The sequence below is a fragment of the Rhinopithecus bieti genome, unplaced genomic scaffold (genome assembly GCF_001698545.2).
Source record: "Rhinopithecus bieti isolate Rb0 unplaced genomic scaffold, ASM169854v2 scaffold_6945, whole genome shotgun sequence".
Taxonomy (NCBI): Eukaryota; Metazoa; Chordata; class Mammalia; order Primates; family Cercopithecidae; genus Rhinopithecus; species Rhinopithecus bieti.
Window position 1 is genome coordinate 1,532,418 of NW_016805531.1, and position 20,566 is coordinate 1,552,983.

Consider the following 20,566-nt stretch of genomic DNA (forward strand, 5'->3'; position numbering starts at 1 on the left):
CTTAATGTAGATAAATTCCTATTGTACTATGGTACAATCGAGAAGCAATTCAGCCATGCTAAGCCTGAGACTCTGAGACAAAATAAATGACTCTAGTTTAGTGGTGCATATTTAAAATCCTACAAAGCAATATCTTTGAAAGTTTACCTTTTATTTTCTGCTTTTCTAAAATGCTTCCTCTACAGATGCTGAGAGAGGTCTGGGTCATTTCTGTGTTTGGGGGCTCTTGGTATATTATAAAATACAATTCATATTGAATGGGAGCCCCTGAGCACAAGAGACTCTACACCTGTCACTCTTCTGATAGGTTTACTTCATTTCTGCCGGTTGATGGTGCTGAATAAATCTTAGCAGTGGGAAGTGATTGGAAAAATAGGTGGTTCTCACCAGTGATTCTCAAAGTCAGGTGTCACCTGATTCAGAATGATCTGAAATTCCCATTAGAAATTCAGATTTTAGAGGCTCATGTTAGACCATCTTAGTCAATCTCTTTGGACTGGGTCTCAGGAGTTTGCATTTATTACAATGCTTAGGTAGGTGTTTTGGGCACAGAAATATTTGAATGCTTGAGAACCATTGAGATAAGGGGTGGGGATTGAGGGCAAGGAGGCTTGATTTCAGATGTGATTAAAGTTGCTGCCCAGAATCACCATTCTGCTTATATTCTGTGTGAAAAGACCACCTTTCAATGTCCATATTTTTATTGTTTGTTTTTAGAAATAGGGTTTCACTTCTTCACCCAGGCTGGAGTCCAGCAGCAAGATCATAGTTCACTGCAGCCTTGAACTCCTAGGCTCAATCAATACTCCCCACCTAGCCTCCTCAGTAGCTGAGACTACAGGTGTGCACCACTGTGCACAGCTAATTTTTTATTTTTGTAGGGATAGGGTCTTGCCATGTTGCCCAGGCTCTCAGACTTTTGGCCTCAAGCAATTCTCCTGCCTTGACCTCCTAAACTGCTGTGATTATAGTCATGAGCCACTGGTACTGGCCCCAATTTTGTTTTTTTAAACCAGCCTGTTTCTGCTGTCTCCATTGTCTTGGAGAGCAGTTCAAAGAAGCAGGCACTTTGAACCCAAGGTGCTCCTGCTGTTTCCTTTCTCATAGGTTCTTGTAGCCACTAGAATGAAGAAATAAGCATTTCTCCTCCAGAAAAGCCTTCTTGGAATATTCTTCAGAAAACCCTAAGAAGGGCCTGCGCATAGCTATGCCTGTGGGACAGAAGCTACCACAGAGGCGAAGAAGGCAGGACAGCAGGACAAGAACTATGTCATCCTGAGTTGTCCCACTCAACACTGTCCTCTGCACGACTCAGGGAATTCACAGGCTGACATTCTGTCACAGGAGTGAGATGGAGGCTCAGAGATTAAGGGCCAATAAGAATACGTTGTTCCTGTGAACCTGAACTTGGGTGGGTTCCTCCCCTCCCCACCACACACTATATTTTACTTAAATATGGAAAGACTATCTTCAATGAGTGCAAAAATGCCTGGCCCCTTCCATGGAAAGGATCCAGACAGTGTCCAAAGACAACAGAACTAGACTAGCCCTGGGACTGTTTACAAGGAGTCCCTGCATGGCATCAAAAATGACACCAGGTTGCCATCCAGGTTTGGGAGCGTCTTGGCTAAATCGCACCCTTGAATGAGATGGGGTAAAAGCTGTAGGTAAACTATAAAGCAATGCATGTATTGGTTGCTACTCTTACCATTAAGAGCAACAAGCAAATTACCAGATGATATCATTTGCTAAGTAATCACCTCTTTAATAGAGTGATTCTATCTGCACTGTTAGCATGTCAAAACAAAGCTTTCTGAACCTAGAAAAGTTGTGCCTCGTGCTGGCATTTGTTTTGATTCTGAAGGTTACACTACATACTATAACAGAAGATTTGGCGTACTGCTGAGAAATTATTTATTCCTCTGATTCCCTTCCTCCCCACTGAAATTCTTCAAATCCCACTACAAATGTCACCTTCATAAAGTCTTGTGATGGCCCTCTCTCCAGCCAAAATTAACAGCTCATTCCATTTTAAAGGTTTTACAAGCACTTGCTATCTGCAAATGGCTATACAGGCTCATGGAGAAGTAGCGATGCCTCTCTGCTTGGTAATGACCTCTTGGAGATCTGGGCCATGACATCTCTACTTCTCCATGAGCCTGTATAGCCATTTGCAGATAGCAAGTGCTTATAAAACATCCACTAAATTTAAGCTTGTAGTTCTACAACAGAAGTCACAAACTGGAAGGCCATAGGCTAGAAATACCTTTCAAATATTGACATGGTATTATGTCTATCAGCAGATTTCACATAGAACTCTGGATATCTGGCATCTCCCATGAGTATAATCAGCTCAAACAGAATAGCAGCTGCCCCAACTGGAGGGGCCTCACTACCTCTAATTTCCCACAGTTGCTTGCTTTTTAATCATTTATTTTACTTGCCAGCCACTGTGGGCACCCTTCTCACAAAGACACCACTTCTTTCCCTTCTTATATGTTAGCCAGGATGAAATGCCTCTGTGTATGGATGGATGTCTGTGCTTATAAGGGAGGCAATTCAGAGTCAAAACTATACGTTTGCCTGGATCAATTATTTATAGGCCAAGTGCCAAGTAATCAATTAGTTTGCTGTGCTCTGTGACTTAATTTCATTTTTAAGGTGACAAAATGATCATATTTTGGTTAATTGTTTAAGGCAGCAGTCCCCAGCCTTCTGGGGACCAGGGACTGGTTTCGTGGAAGATAATTTTTCTCTGGAAGTGGAGGTGCGGGGTGGTTTCAGATGAAACTGTTCCACCTCAAATCATCAAGCAGTAGGTTCTCATAAGGAGCATGCAACTTAAGTCCCCTTGCATGTGCAGTTCACAATAGGGTTCATGTTCCTATGAGAATCGAATGCCACCGCTGATCTGATAGGAGGTGGAGCTCAGGCAGTAAGGCTTGCTTGCCTGCTGCTCACCTCCTGGTGTGTGGCCTCGTTTGTAATAGGCCACGGACTACTAATACCAGTCCTTGACCCAGGGATTAGGGGCCCCTCGTTTAAGGCTTATTGGCTTTTGTGGAATACTAATCAAGCTTCAACAAGAAGTCAGTACAGATACAATTAATACCAACATTCACACCTAGTTCTCACTGGTCTAAGTTTTCACTAGCTTTTGACACTTTTACAGAGTCTCCTTCCTTAATTATTCCTAGGAATCCCCACAAAGGTTTACAAGTTGACAAGGTTTTCTCTGCCTGAGGTTTCTGTTTCCTTACTTCCGGTCCCTTTCCTCCACCTGTCCCAGGCTGGTTTCTGACCCCATTGTCTTGGAGAGCAGTTCTGATAATGGCCTCCAAGTCACCAAGTACAATGGATATTTTTTCAATGCCCTTTGTATTTCATCTATTGGCAATCCTTCTGCTGTTGTCCATAATCCTTTTTTCTTGAAGTTCTCTTATTCTTTGGTCCTTGTGATAGCACACCCTTCTTATATTCCTTCTAGCTATCTGGTTTCTTTGTCTAAAGGCTTTTCTTGAACATTTCACTCCACTGACCATTAATATTTGAGTTCTTCAAGATTGAACCCTAGACCTCTTTTCTTTTTCTTTTCTTTTCTTTTCTTTTTTTTTTTTTTTTTGAGACAGAGTCTCTCTCTGTCACCCAGGCTGGAGTACAGTGGCGTGATCTCGACTCACTGCAAGCTCCGCCTCCAGGGTTTACACCATTCTTCCGCCTCAGCCTCCGGAGTAGCTGGGACTACAGGTGCCCGCCACTGCGCCCAGCTAATTTTTTGTATATTTAGTAGAGATGGGGTTTCACCGTGTTAGCCAGGATGGTCTCGATCTCCTGACCTCGTGATCTGCCTACCTCGGCCTCCTAAAGTGCTGGGATTATAGGCGTGAGCCACCGTGCCTGGCTCTTTTCTTTTAATTCTCTATATTCTTCCTAAGAGGCTTATTCATGTCCTCTACTTTAATTACTAGTCATGTGCCAGTCCTATCAAAATATATATCTATAGTCCGTATCTTGTCTTTGGGTTCTAAACCATTAATTACTAGTCATGTGCCAGTCATATCAAAATACGTATCTATAGTCCATATCTTGTCTTTGGGTTCTAAACCACATACGCCATTACCTATACAGCATCTTCTCTTGGATGCCTCGTGAACATCTCAAGTTTAACTTATCCCACAACAAATTCAAACTCCCTCCAAAATTAGGCCTCTTTCAGGGTTCCATAGCCCATTAAACATCACAGGCATCCAGTTATGCAAGTGAGAAAGCTGGGAATGATCTGCCTCACCTACCTCCCTACCATATGATATCTCTCACCAAGCCTGTATATTCTGTCTCCAGATATCTTGAGCCTGCCCGTGAGTCTCTATATTTGTCATCCTCTCCTAGTCCTGGAGAGCACAGTAGACTTCTCCACATTTTTAAATGCTATGTACTCCCTTCCTACTACAAAGCCTTTGCTCACATAGTTTCTTTCTTCTGCTCACATACCTCTATCCTCAAACTGTACCTCTTCAACCAATTGTTCCTGTATCTTCTTTAGCTGTCAAATTAAACATCCTTTATCCAGAAAGTCTTTCTTGACCCTCTGTAGTTCACTTGGTAATGGTGCTAATTATAGTTTTTGATTATAAACTCATTTCTGTGACTCTGATTGATACCTCTTTCCCACAGTGTGTTTTTGCTCTTAATGCCCCTGGGAGTCTCTTGAGCTCTTATGTAATGCAGAGGATGCATATATATAGGGTAAAAGGTATTCCTTACTAATTCTATTGATCAGAAATACCTGAGTCCTAGGTCTAATCTAGCCAAACACACTGTGATTCCTCATAGAGCTACTTTCCATTTCAAAGTAATATCACATGTAAATCATCTACAAAACAAAGCAAATAGAAATGCCTTATTGAAGAAAAGAATGGATTCCTATATGTGTGACTCCATATACCTCTACCCAAATCCTAAAATTATTTTGTAGCTTCAAAAGGGAAAGTGTCAGATGGATGCTAATGGCAGAGTATGTAAAATTGTTTCAGTCAAACCATTAAAGGAAAACTGGGAACAATATTTTGACTGATTTAGCACAACAAACAAATTGCACTGATATGCTTCTGAATTGCTTCTATCATGATCTTTAGCAGTTGTATAGTGTAAATCATTAGTCAATCAAGCACTCAATCTACCATGTGAACACTAACAAAAATAGGCTAGATATGATAATTAGGTGAAAGTCTGATCATTTATGAAAATGAAAACAGGACTTCTCTCAGTCGTGTGGTTGTATATGGCCATCTTGGTCCTCATATACTGCACCAGCTGTTATTCCATTACTGTAAGTTTCCCCTAAAGCATTGATGCATTCTTCAACTCATGATAAGTTTCGACATCTGAGACATGAAAAGTATTATGACTGGGTTTAGGTATTTTCAAAAGAATTCCATAGACTCGCAGAGTTCGATTTCCAATCACTATTTCCCTAATTGAAAATATCTCAGTGTGGTTGCTTGGGGAATGGAGAAACTATCTTTACAGGATACTTCTTAGGGCATTGATAGGCAGACTTCAGGAAAAGACATGCATAACTAAGAAGCAGGAAATCTTAGCAAATATTAAAAGTCAAATGGTTGTATTCTAGAGTTGTATCCTATAGGTGGTAAAAAATTTTAAGGCAAACAGATGAACAATAAAAGACAAACAATAAAAGACAAGCAGTCTAGTTGCAAGTTTCTCCAGGTTTTTCTGTGCATTTGTGGTCTCTGAAATATTGATTTTCCGTGACACCACTTCATCCCTAGGTAAAGTTTAAAATTGTCATATGTTTTACACACTTGGCATGCCTCATCTGGATATTTCCCAAATCAGAATAGACCTTCCATGAGCAAAAAGTAAGAGAGAGTTTTTGAGTCAGGAAGAATGAGCTTTGAGTCACCTTTTCCACAGATATTCTTATCAGAGTTTGTTTTTGTTTGAAAGCTGATCATTTGCTGATCTGCCATGAGATGTTGAATGGAGTTAGTGCTGTGCTACACTTCTGAACATTGGGAATCATTTGGAAATCGAATCTTCTAACACAATCAATGACTGCCATTTATCTTCCAAAGGTACATTTGACGAATCAGATTTTCTCATTTTCCTCCATTGTGACGTTCAAGCATGCTTCCTGTTAGAGGAGAAACAGAGAACTCTCCTTTCAACTGCTTTCCATACAATTAACATCGAAGAGAAACAAATGACTCTCAGTCACAGATAAAAAATTAGCCAATTACATACTGAAACTGGGACAAACAATAATGTCAATAAAATCGACTGGCACAAGAAGCCAGACCCATGGAACCAGAACGCTTGGCAGAAACGTAAGACTTTTAGTCTCTGCAGAATCTCACTCCCCTTCCAGTCTGTCACCCATTAGCACAACTGGACAAATAGACAATAGATAATGGAGACTGGAATAAAAAGCCGTGGCTCTGGCAGAGGTCATTTAGGGCCAGTTTATCCAGGACAGCTGTATAAGTCTGTGGAATGGACAAAAGCACTTCCCTCTTCCCCCTACGCAAACCTTCACATAAAGGCGTTAACTTGGTAGCACTTGGGACAGACGAGCATTATTTCTCAGACATAATTCTTTTTTCTCTGGCATATAATTTGGAGGGGAAGAGAGCGATCGGTTAAAAATTCAAATACTTAAATCTTTGAACACTGTTTGTCAGACATTAAGAATAAATGGCTTGATTCAAGGTCAGGCGTCTTTGCAATGAAACGACCAGCCTGAGACATCACTGAGCTAGCCACCGCACCATCTTCACAGCGCATCACTCTCTGAGCGGTCAGGGACTTGAGGCACATCCATCTGGATTGAGTAGACAGGCCATGGTGATCCAAAGTGACAGATTCTGTTGCTCAATGGTCTTGTTGTTCCAGTTGATTAGACACAGCTTCAATTTTGACTAGGAGTTTAGAGATGGAGATGCTCAATGCATTCCAATTTGCAGTGATACTATTAAGGGGCTAGATACTGAGCTCCCATTGGTTATATGGAGTCTGTGTGGCACAGATAATAAGCTATAGGTTCCATTATCCCCTGTGTCTGAATCCCTCCCCAGAAGAAAGTTAGGTGCTTAGAGAGGTTTATTAACTATTTAACGCCACTTAGAATACCATTTCATGCATTATTGCTACAGTAATGCACTCTTACACTTGCAAGGGAGCAGAATAACCATTTCCATGAGAGGTGGAGAAATGCCACTTTGCCTTGGCCTCTGACATCCTCCTAACCATCTTCAATCATGCCATTTTCAGGGGGGAGTGGCCTTCATATATTATGGTCTATTGTGGGACAGGGAAAGGGGTGTGGCCTTACTTAAAATATAAGTTTGGACTCTTATGATTACAGTATTTTTTAAAGGCCAAAATACCTAGAGCAACTTTATAATAACCAAAAACCAGTTTGGACATAGTATCTTTTTGCTTGTGAGTGGGTTTATTTCTCTCCCCTTAAGGCTAGAGTGGCGTTGGTTATGGAATGCTTCTTTTCTGTCTAAGAAAGAGAGAAGTGGAAGAGGGACAGTGCTCCTTGTCCTGTGTCCTTTCAGATTGCACTAAATGTTTCCTCACACAGTATCCCGAGGGCTGGCTGCGGGGCCTGGGGAATGGGGTGATGAGCCAGGGTCAGCCCAGCACCCACAGCTGCCATCCGGACGTGGAGGAATGAGCCATGCCTTGTGATACCCACGTGAAGGTCTGATGACCACGCGGAGTGGCAGGCCTTGGAATCTAATAGAAAAGTCTTTGAAAATTTAATTGTCATATTATGTAACAGATTCCTGGACCCATTCATAAAGCATCAAAGTTGAGACTCAGATTTTTCTGTTCTAAAAGACAATAGACCTCTATTACACAACTTAAAGAAGAAAATCTCAAAATTGGCTCACTTGAAACCCTCAACAATTTTCTCTTCAGTTTTCTTTTTTCCCTGCTGCCTCTGACCTGCAAGCAAAACTCCACTGTAACTTGACGTAACTCTCCTGTCTCTAAGTGATTTAGAGAACAAAGGCAGCTTTAAGAAGGTGGGGGTCATCTTTTTCACAAGGTGTTTTCTGGGCTGACTTACCACACCAGGGACTATCCCGGAGTCATTTTAGCAGTCCAGTTCTGAACTGTGAGAGCAATAAATGTTGCTAAGGGGCTGCATTTCTCTTCAGAATAATGTCTGAGAAGTGTTACCACAGTAAGCATGCCAAGTCGAAGTCCAGCCAGCGTAAATGGGAAAGGCGTGTTCCCAAGGAGCGGCCTGAGACAGGGTTCCAGATATTGAAATATTCAGATTTGAAGCTTCTGGATGCCCTTTCAGTGACCGCAGATGAGTGTGTATGTGTAGATGGAGGAGGGGAAGGGCAGAGAGAACAATGCTTTTACCCTTCAATTTTCACCTTTAAAAAAATAAATTAATAGACTTTATCTTTTAGAGCAGGTTTTACGTTTACAGAAAAATGAGCAGAAACTAGAGAGTTCCCTTACACCCACTCACCACCTCCTCCCATTTTCCCTATGATGAACATTTTGCATCAGTGTGGACTATTTGTTGTAATCAATAAACTGGTAATGATATGTTCTTATGAATTAAAGTCTATGGTTTACATTAGGGCTCACTCTTTGTTTTGTACCTTCTATCGGTTTTGACAAATGTATATTAAGAAGCATCCACCACTATGGTTCACACAGAATAGTGTCACTGCCCTAAAAGTTCCCTGTGCTCCACCTATTTCTCTCTCTGTCTGCTAATCCCTGGAAACCACCGATCTTTTTACTATTTCCGTAGTTTTGCCTTTTCCAGAAAATCATGTAGTAGGAACCATATATACTATAGGATTCCAACTTTTCAGATTTTTTTTTTAAATTTAGGAGTGTGCATTTACATTTACTTCAGGTCTTTTTGTGGTTTGATAGCTCATTCCTTTTCATCACTGAATAATATTCCATTGTGTAGAAGTAACAGTTTATCCACTCACCTGCTGAAGGACATCGTGGCCGCTTACAAGTTTTGGCAGTTATGAATAAAGGTGATGCAAACATTCATGTGCAGGTTTTAGTGAAGGAATAAGTTTTCTGCCTCTCAGTTTTTTAGTACACAACTTTAAGAATTTATATTAGAAATCTCAGCCCAGATTCATATAACCCATGATCAGGGAAGAATGATAAGTATAACAAACACACATCCCAGACATAGCACATGGCCTTGCAATTATAGTTGCTTAATAAATGTTAAATGAACAATTGAATGAGCAAATCAATAGGCTCACTTGGAGTGTTGTGAACTGAATAGTGCCCTCCCTGCTGCCAATTCGTATGTTGAAGTCCTAACTCCCACAGTGACTTGGAGATAGGACCTTTAAGGATGTAATTAAGAATAAATAAAGTTATAAGGGTGGGGTCCTCATCCGATAGAACTGATGTCCTTGTAACAAGAGGAAGAGACATAAGAGGTGTGTGTGTGTGTGTGTGTGTGTGTGTGTGTGTGTGTGTGTGTGTGTGTGTATAAACAGTAGGAAAGCAACTGTCTACAATTTAGGAAAAGAGGCCTCACCAGAAACCAGAAATCTTGGACTTTGACCCTCCAGAACTGTGGGAAAATGTATTTCTTTTGTTTAAACCACCCAGTCTGTGGTATTTTGTTATGGCAGACTGAATAAACTCATATGCAGGGTCGCTCATGGTGTTATTGGTAAGCTTCGGGTGAAGAGTAGAGACGCAGCCTTGTCTATTCTGGGCAGCCTGTGGATTTGCATAGACAAGAGCCCATTCACCCTAGGCTCAGGGGGAACTTCACTCTACAGAAGCTGCTGGAAGGGGATCTAATAAGGCATCTCTGACTATTTTCTTGGATTGTCTCCCGTATCTGGAATTCCTAGAGGTGGGATTTCTAGGTTATATGTGTTGCCCTGTTACCAAAAATACCCATTTACACTTCTACCAGGAGATTTTTACCACATTTTCCAAAGTGAGCTGTTATCACTATAAAGAATGAAAGTAATATAAACTTGTCAACTTCATAAGTGAAACATAACTGACAGTTTTTTAAGTTGGTATTTATTTGTATTTATTGAGGTGGAGTATTTTTATTTCTTCTGTGACTTGCCAATTTATATCTTTTGTTCTTTTTACTATGTGTTCGTATTTTTCATATTAAGTTGTAAGAAAACTTTATATATTAAGAAGACTAACTCTATCTGTTCCATAAGTTGCACATTTTTTTTCATGACTTTCTTTTGACATATAATTTTGTGTAGGTATTTTGAGTGTACAATTCTTCTTAATTTTTATGTGACTGTAATATATTGGTGTATTCATTTTTTCTACCTTAGGCATCGTATTCTCACCCATAACAAGGTTTTATATATGTGTGGTGTGTGTGTGTGTGTGTGTGTGTGTGTGTGTGTGTGTGTGTATTTGCATCTAGTACTAAGTTGTTTTGATTTTTGCAATTACATCTCTAATCATCCTGGAAATTCTTTGTGTATAAAGTCCACAATTGGAATCTCCTTCTGACGCTTTTCAAAGTATGAATTAGCTTCCTTCTCTTTCTAATCCTTTTCTCTATTTCTCACTGCCTTGAAAGAAAAAATTGGAACTAAGTTTGAAGATCTTCCATCAATAGTCTAAAAGAAGGGTCAAGAAAAGAGAGCTAGGAAAAGAGGATAGAAAGAAAAAAGATCAGGAGAAAGTTTTGATTTAAAAAGCCAAGTAGAAAAGTCACTTTAGTTTTTCCATCTTCAAAATAAGCAGGTTGGACAGGATAATCTGTGGAGCTCCATTCCAGCTCAACTTTACAGGATTTGAGGATTCTGAGGGCAAACCACATCTCTTATCCCCTGTCTTTCTAAAATGAGACTAGTGTACCCTAAACAGCTATAAGCCAAAATGACTTCTAAACTCAGGAAATACTGGAACCAGAAAGAATCTTAGAGGACTTTTAACCTCAATCAAATCATTTTGCTGATAAAGACACTGAGTCCCAGAGAGGTTAAAAGACCTACCCAAGGTCCCAGAACTGGTCAGCTGCAAAGTTCCAAAGTTGGCCTAGGGTTCAGGCCCCCAGACCTACATGCAACTACCCTTCCTCCCAGATCTTCAGCCACTCTATTTTTATGCTTGCCTTCCTTTTCTTGCACTTCTTTTTGTTCAGAATTCATTTCACTCCAATTATGACTTTACCCGTCCACTAGATATGACAGTGTTTGACAGTGAAAGCTGAGAAAGAAGGTGGCTTGCAACAAGAAATATGTAACGGATAGCTTCTTTCTCTTAGATTTGCTGTGTGAGGCCACTGTGTGCTTTAGCCACCTCAGGCACTTTAAAATATTTTCCCCTGGGAGCCCAGAGATCTTTTCACTTCTTCTGAGCATCTGATTGCAGCCGACACAACAAATCTTCCATTTTTGCCTAAAAGCAATGAAATGATTACCTATATCCTTAATTTAAATTCCCACTGACAGCTCAGACACTGTTGCAGCTGGAGGGGGCGAGCTGACCTTCACATCTATTGTCAGTGCAGAGACAGAGGGGAATTTTATTGACCAGAGAAGATAATGTGCATTAGGGAAGCCAAGCAAGGATGCTCTGACCTATCGGAATATAGCACAGGGTCAAAGGGCAGAGGATTAGAGCTCCATTGCATCGTTAGTGTAAATGCCAATTGCGTCCCTTTGTGTGCTTTGCTAGGATTCTCAGCTGACCACCGATACCTCAGGGACTGGCAAGAGAGCCTCTTTCAGCTGCTCTTTGCTTATCTATGGTATTGAGAAAAGCTTGCTGCCAGTCCCCTTGGGGCTACCGCTTGACAAAAGAGAAAACAACCCATTGCAAGATCACGAATCCCAGAAATTCCATCTGCATATTTCCAGAGCCTCTGGTACACTGGGTCACTCCTTAGTGGCGCAGTTTACTGTATTTGCCTTTAGAAATGAACCCTCAGAAATTACTCCGGGGAATGCCCAGTGAACAACTTTGCTTTTCCCCACTCCCTCTTCTGCTAAGTGTCTCTGAAAAGTGCCTCTCTAGAGACACTTGTTCCTGGTAATACCCAGCCCCAGTAATGCGTGAGTCCTGGATATTTTTGTTGTTTACTTCATTTCTCACATTCAATATACAGTAGAAACAGAGCAGGCTTTGGGGCGTAGTGTGAGTTCATCAGATGTCTTGGGAACTGACTCTCTTAGGGGCTGTCTTTCTCTACTGCAGGGACCCAGCACTGTTCTTTCTACATGGCAAGCACTCTCCTACATGCTTTACATACATTTTCTCATTAGGTATGTATTACTAGTATCCCCCCTTGACAAATAAAGAAACCGTGGTGGAAAAACTAAGTAACTTCCCCAGGATGATACAGGGAGCAAGTGTAGGAAATGTGATGTGAACCCAAAGCTTTTGAGCTTTTGACTCCAAAACTCAGGTCCTTAGTCCCCGAATTTTTCACCAGGGCTTTCTCTTTCCCTATAGTAGACACTCTTGGCACTCCACCAGATCCACGTGAGCCAGCAGTGCATCACTCCCTCAGTACTGTCAGTGTTGACCCTTGACAGCTCATGGCCTCCTCTCCTACCTTGGAAGTTATTTCTCACCCCACTGCCCCATTGCCACTTTATTTCTGGAGTAGCTCACAGTCAGTAATTGATCAGCTTGAGGTTCAAAAGGCTGGTTCCCTTACCACAAGCATGACCAACTCTGAAGAGTAATGCTTGCTCCAGAGTTCTCTGTGAGATCGGGAGAAAGCTGGACCCCAGTGGAGACCACATCCTTACTTAGCTTAATTTCTTGTCCTAGCCTACTTTCCTCACCTGCCCCCACAATGCACACTCACACTTTTTTTTTTTTTTTGAGACTAATTTCTTAATAAATAGCTTGAATAAAAATCCCCATCTCAGGCTCTTCTTCTATGGAAGCAAAACTCAAATACTTCCCATCACTCTTCCCACCCGTCTGTATTGGCTTCATCCACAGACCAATTCTCCCCTTATGGCATCAATATGGCACCAGTAGTTCCAGATCTACATGGTGTCCTTGCACACACAGCTCCTTTCTCACCTAACATTTTGGCAATCCTTTAAGATAAGGTCTCATTGGTCAGTCTGGGCCCCATGCCAGTGTGCTGGGGTGAAATAGACCCATGTGATTGACAGATGCACATGGAGAGAGACAGTGTCAACAGAGATGAAGAGTGCTGAGATGCCAGCAGGAAGTAGTTCATGGGGCCAAGAAGACTGACAGAACAGTGTGAGGTTTCTTTTAAGCTTTGCTGGCATGTCATAGTCATCACAGGATAGAGAAAACTTGCATTCACATGTCCTATCAGACTGGAACCAGGAAAACTGTCACCATGGTTAGATGGTGTGGCTCCTGGTAAACATGGGGCCAGGGTTCTCTGGGTGAGGGGCAGAGGGAAATAAAAAGGAAAGGAGTGGAGATCCAGGAGATCACAGACATCCATCCAGGTCTGGGTCTGTATGGGCAAATGGGCAACTGGATGGGAGATAATAAAACCTGTTTTGCATAATTCTCTGGATTCCATGTATGTTTGTAATTGGCCGTTGAAAATAAGCTTTTCTTCTGATAATCAATGGTAGCTGTAACTTTCCAGATATTGTAGAGATTAACAGCACATTGAGTCTCCCAACAACTCTGTAAGGTAGGTGGTATTAGCCCCAGTACAGACAAGAGAAGAGTGGCTTCTCAAAATTACACAGCAAATCTGAACCCAAGCCAAGATGCCAGCTTCGTGTCTTTGGTACTTCATGAGCTAGCAGATGGTGGCTTTGTATTTGCTAGGCAGAGGCTAGGGAGCTTTATAAGCTAGAGGAGAGTCTGAGTCATAAACAAAGGAATGAAGGTCAAAGTTTTCCCTTCCCCCTTTCTGATGAGCCAGTCCAGGATATATCTACAACTACTGGCCACTAATGACTACTGAAGTAAAACATAGGTTATGGGCACTATAGTTACAATTTTATCTATTAGGGGCTCAGCATGGAGCCAGAACCAGGGCTTGGCTGGTTTCAGACAGGGCAGATTGTGAGGCCAAGACCCTGAGCATACACCCACTGGGGAGACTCAGACAACTTGGGCAGATTTTCAGGGTAGTATGGAGGAAGGTCTAGACTGACAGGTTGTGCCCAGCAGGAGGAGGGTACAGTCACAGAGGTGTTATGTGGTATTCGGCTGAGATAGGTGGTGATTGTTATCACAGAGGTCCAGCAAGGATCTTCAGTGATGATAGGAGTGTTAGGGCAAACCATGAACAGGTAGCAATCAGAGCAAATAAGGGTCTTGGCCAGAATTTTAATTCACTAAAGGCCTAAAGAAGGGGAAGCAGAACTTTACTTGCCGGAATTGAAGCTCCAGTTCTCAAGTTTATTGCGGCTGGCCATGGGCCACAGTAAATGCCCGGGGGACAAGATTGGTCATCAACAGAGGTTTGAAAGGAAGCCAGCAAAAAGGTCCTGGGATTCCCTTGGAGACCTCAAGATTTTGCAGGGATTGGATGGTGTCTTCATTTATTCAGGTTGTTATAACAAAATAATACCAACAAGAAGACTTATGAACAATAGACAGGGTAACTTATAAACAACAGAAATTTTTTGTTTACAGTCCTGCAAGCTGGAAAGTTTAAGATCAAGGTGCCAACAGATTCAGTTTCTAGTGAGGACTTGCTCTCTGCTTTGCAGATGGCACTATGACACTGCAATCCTCATATGGTGAAAGGAGCAAACAAGCTCCTTGGGGCCTCTTGTATAAGGGCACTAATCCTATTCATGAGGGCTCTGCTCTCATCACCTACTCGCCTCCCAAAAGCCCTACCTCTTAATACTATTGGGGACGAATTTTTGGAGGAGACAAACATGTAGACTGTAGCAGAAGTCCTGTGTGAATAAGTGGGTGTAAATGCATGACATTTAGTGTATTAAAGTTATTAAGACTTCGTTTTAATCCATAGCTGAAGAGGTCTACAGACACAACAGTTACTATGACTGAGTAACACATCATCCTAAGACTTAGTAGCAGAAAACAAACACTTTATTTTACTTACACTTCCCATGGGTCAAGAATTCAGAGGATACAGAAAAGGCAGCTTTCTTCTCCACTATGATGTCTGGGGCCTCAGCCAGCAAGACTCAAAGGCTAATGGCGACCTGGTGGCTGGGACTGAAATCATCTAGAGGTGTCTTCACTCACATGTTTGGTTGTCCATGTTGGCTGTCATAAAGGACAAGAAAGACTCAGGAAAATCTGCCATCTGCAGAACACATAGAGGGTTGCAGAGTGTGCCAACATGGAGCTACAGTCCTCACTTGTAGAGGGCACGAAGTTGGGGGTAGATTAGTGTTATGCATAATCAAAGTTTTCAGACTCAAAATCACCTTTGAGTCTGCTGCAGCCACATGCCAAAACGTGACAGATAAACTTATTTATCATCTTTCTGGGGCTCCCACCTTTTCTCAAGTCCACTTAGTAGCAGCCTCCAATTCAAGCAGGACATGATCTGAATAGTTTGGGAAATAGTTATGAAAATGGGTGTGAAAATTATAATGACTAGGTCAAAGAATGTTATTGCTGGAAGGGATTTTGGCAGCTATCTAATTCAGTAATGTTTAACAATTAATAAATGATCTTAACCTCTTTTATTCAAACAAAACATAAGGTCAATGACAGATATTTAGACAGAGAGACACACAGCTGATCTGATGAGAGCAGAGATGGAGGTCCACAGCAGTCACCTACTCAGTTGCTCCTTGGACACCTGTGTGGAACCCTAATGGCTTTATGCCATGATGAGGATATTGAATCCTAGAGAGACAAAACGAATCACCCAAGGTGACCCAGCCGATTTTTGATGAAGATAAGACACCCCATGCTCATGGATAGGAAGAATCAATATCATGAAAGTGGCCATACCTCCCAAAGTAATGTATAGATTCAATGCTATCCCCATCAAGCTACCACTGACTTTCTTCAAAGAATTAGAAAAAAAAACACTTTAAATTTCATATGGAACCAAAAAAAGAGCCCATATAGCCAAGAAAATCCTAAGCAAAAAGAACGAGAGACTGGAGGCATCACGCCTACCTAACTTCAGACTATCCTAAAGGCTCACAGAGACAAAAACAGCAATGGTACTGGTACAAAACAGCATAAACAGGCCAATGGAAACAGAACACGGAGGCCTCAGAAATAAGTGGCACACATCTACAACCGATCCTGACTCTTTTGACAAACCTGCGACAAAACAAGGAAATGCGGGAAAGGATTCCCTATTTACAGTAAATGGTGGTTCGGAAAACCTGGCTAACCATACTGTACGAAAACTGAAACTGGACCCCTTCCTTATACATTATACAAAAGTTACACCCAAGATTGGATTAAAACTTAAACGTAAATGACTACAACCATATAAAACCCTAAGAAAAAAACCTAGGAAATATCATTCAGGTCATGAGACCAATCGGGCAACGCCGTCTCATCGACTAAAACCGAAAAACCAATGCGGCAAGCAAAAGGCAAAGATTTGACAAATGGGATCATAAGTAAACTAAAGGAGCTTTTGCAACAAGCAAGAAACTATCATCAGAGTGACAGGGAACCTAAAGGAATGGGAGAAAATTTTTTGCAATCTATCCATCTGACAAAAGGGCTAATATTCAGAACTACAAATTAACTTAAACATATTACAAGAAAAACCATACCCCATCAAACCGGGAAAAAGATATGAACAGGAACACCTTCTCAAAATACAAAACAAACACACAGAACACCGGAAAGAAAAAAGAACAAGAAGAAGACATTTATGCCACCAACAAACATGAAACAAGAAGTTCAATCATCACTGGTCATGTAGAGAATGCCAAATCAAAACCACAAATGAGATATCATCTCACACAAGTTAGAATGGTGATCATTAAAAAAGTCAGGAAACCAATAGATGCTGAGAAGATGTGGAGAAATAGGAACACTTTACCCTGTTGGTGACAGTGTAAATTAGTTCAACCATTGTGGAAGCAGTGTGGCAATTCTCAAGGTTCTAGCACCAGAAATACCATTTGACCCAGCAATCCCATTATAGGTATACACTTAAAGGATTATAAATCAATTTACTATAAAGGCACATGCACACGTATGTTTACTGCAGGACTGTTCACAATAGCAAAGACTTGGAACCAACCCAAATGCCCATCAATGATAGACTGGATAAAGAAAATGTGGCACATATATACCATGGACTACTATGTGGTCATAAAAAAGGATGAGTTCATGTCTTTTGCAGGGACATGGATGAAGCTGGAAGCCATCATTCTCAGAAAACTAACACAAGAACAGAAAACCAAACACCGCATGTTCTCACCCATAAGTGGGAGTTGAACAATGAGAACACATGGACACAGGGAGGGGAACATCACACACTAGGACCTGTTGGGAGGTGGAGGTTTAGGGGAGGGATAACATTAGGAGAAAAACCTAATGTAGATGATGATTGATGGGTGCAGCAAACCACCATGGCACATGTATACCTATGATACAAACCTGCATATTCTGCACATGTATCCTAGAACTTAAAGTATTTTAAAAAAAGAAAGTTTAGGGTGAGAAGAGCCTGCTATAGAAGAGTCAGGTATTAGACAAGAAATTATATGTATCTTAGGCTTTATATTATTTCCCTAACATTAATGATATGCTATTAATTATTAAGAGATACAAGTTAAACAAAAGGAATGAAACTCAGGATTCTAACTCTCAGACTAGGGCTATTTCTATATTTTAAATGAATACTTTTAATATATATTACATAAGTAGCATTTTATTTTAGAAGATTTTAAAATACAGACATGTACAAGAAAATAAAATCATTCTTAATCCCATCATGAAGGAATAGCCATTTTTAACATTTTAGCGTTTGCCTTTCAGCCTTTTAATCTTTGTATATACACATAGGAACCAAACACAAACATTGATTTACAACCTGGTTTTTTCTCTTCATAATTTCATATGAGTATTTCCCATGTCATTAATTTTTTATAACATCATTTTAATGGTTTCATAACAGTCAATCCTAAGGCAGTACCATGATTTATTTATCAGTTCTCCTGTTATAAGATATTCTATCTATTTCTTCTATTTCTTCCTTTTTGCAACCATAAAGTAAATTGTGACCAACACCTTTGCAGATATATCATGCACATCTGGGTTAATTTGATTATGACACATTCCTGGGAGTGGATTTCTGGGTGAAAATGTACAAACATTTTTTAAAGTTTTTTGAAACCTTCTGAAAAATGGGCTGGGCTTCCTTCTCTATAGCACCAGGGTGCTTCTTCCTAAAAGGCCACTCTGCATTGCATGGTACAGATGTTCACCCTTGGGAAGACCGATATTCATTGTTTTTAGTTCTCTTTACAAGATAGAACCATAGCAACATAGAATTGGAAGGAACTTCAGAAGCTAGAAGCTAGATGAACCGTCTCTGTCTCTATTCTAACTAGTAGAATTTAACCTGAGAGTGGGGAAAGTGGGGAGAAAATTAGCAACAGGAAAATTTTAAGATGATACCATTCCAGGGTCATTTACAAAGGTAACATGATTTACTATAGCTCTAGTTTGAATATTTGACCCTCCAAACCTCACATTGAAATTTGATCTTCAATACTGGAGGTGGGGCCTAATGGTAGGGGTTTAGGTCATGAAGGAGAATCCCTCATTAATGGCTTGATTCTGTCCTCACAGTAATAAGTGAGTTCTCGCTCTATTAGTGCCTATGAGAGTTCCCTTGAGAACTGGTTGTTAAAAAGAACCTGACACCCTTCCCCTCGCTCTTGCTTCCTGTCTTGCCACATAATTTGCACACACTGGCTCCCCCTTGCCTTCTGCTATGAGTGGAAGTTTCCCGAGGCTCTCGCCAGAAGCAGAAGCTGGTGCCATGCCTCTTGTACAGCCTGCAGAATTGTGAACCAAATCAACTTCTTTTCCTTATAAATTATACAGCCTCAGGCATTTCCTTATAGCAACACAAATGGACTAACGCATTTATAATGAGATAAGAATTAGGATTTATTGCTCTAGCCTTAGTTGGTATTTAGGTGTATCTAGCTGTTCTCAAAGGACTGGTGGGGTGTGCCTGGCAGGAGTGTATTCAATAGAGCATCTTAAGGAAACCTAGTTGATTAAGGGAACTTAGAAGGAATGGAGGATTCTGAACACAAGGATTATCTCCAGGCCTGTATGAGTTTCTTATTCAAATCATCACAAATATTTTATTTGTTACTTTAGGGGCTTAAAATAACAGAAATGTATTCTTACATTTCTGGAGGCCACAGGTCCAAAGTGAGTTTTATGGAGGTAAAATCAAGATGTAGACAGGGTTTGTTCATTGTGGAAGCTTCAGGGGATAATCTATGCTTTAGCTCTTCCAGCTTTTGGTGGCTGCCAGCATTCTTTGACTTATGATCACATAATTCCAATTTTTGCTTCTATTGTCACAACACTTTTTCCTGTTCTGTATTCAAACCTCTCTGCCTCCCACTCATAAGGACACTTCTGATTACATTTGGGGTCCATTCAAATAATTCATGGTAATCTACCTGTGTCAAAAATCCTCATTTTAATTATATCTAATCAGTAGTCACTTTTGTCATATAATTTAACATTCAAAAAGTTTGGCGATTAGGGCCTGGATATCTTTGGGGGGTCATTTTTTTGGCTACCGCAAGGACAAAATGCAAAACTTTGCTAAATTTGGGGTCAAGGAAGTTATGATAAGAATGTCAAGGGAAAAAAGCCATGTCTTTAAAGTCTAGATACCGGTAGACTGGGCTAAGCAACCAGGAGCAAAAACAAGGCAGCAGCAGTATTGGGGAACTTAATGTCAGTCGTTGAAGTCATTATTCACAATGTAAGCACCTTTGTCTCAAATATCAGTGCTCTTGGCCTTGGACTCAGCACTTAGCTTGGAAGACAGTAGTATAATCATGTGCTTAGCTTCCACCTTTGTTATTACTATAGCAATCTGGAATAGAAAAGAAAGAAATTTTAAAATTTAGCCAAAAGACTGATATTCAGAGCCTGCAGAGATTATAGCTATGCAAGCCATTGGAGGATTTGAAGACAGACTGTATTGGTTCCTTTTCACACTGCTATAAAGAACTACCCGAGACTGGGTAATTTACAAAGAAAAGAGGTTTAATTGATTCACAGTTTCACATGGCTCGGAGGCCTCAGGAAACTTACAATCACGGCCAAAGGCAAAGGAGAAGCAAGGCACATCTTATATAGCAGTAGGCGAGAGATGGGGAAGGGAACTGCCTGGCACTTTATTTTTTTTTTTTTAATTTTTTTATTATACTTTAAGTTCTAGGGTACACGTGCATAATGTGCAGGTTTGTTACATATGTGTATTTGTGCCATGTCGGTGTGCTGCACCCATCAACTCGTCAGCACCCATCAATTCATCATTTATATCATGTATAACTCCCCAATGCAATCCCTCCCTCCTCCCCGCTCCCCATGATAGGCCCCAGTGTGTGATGTTCCCCTTCCT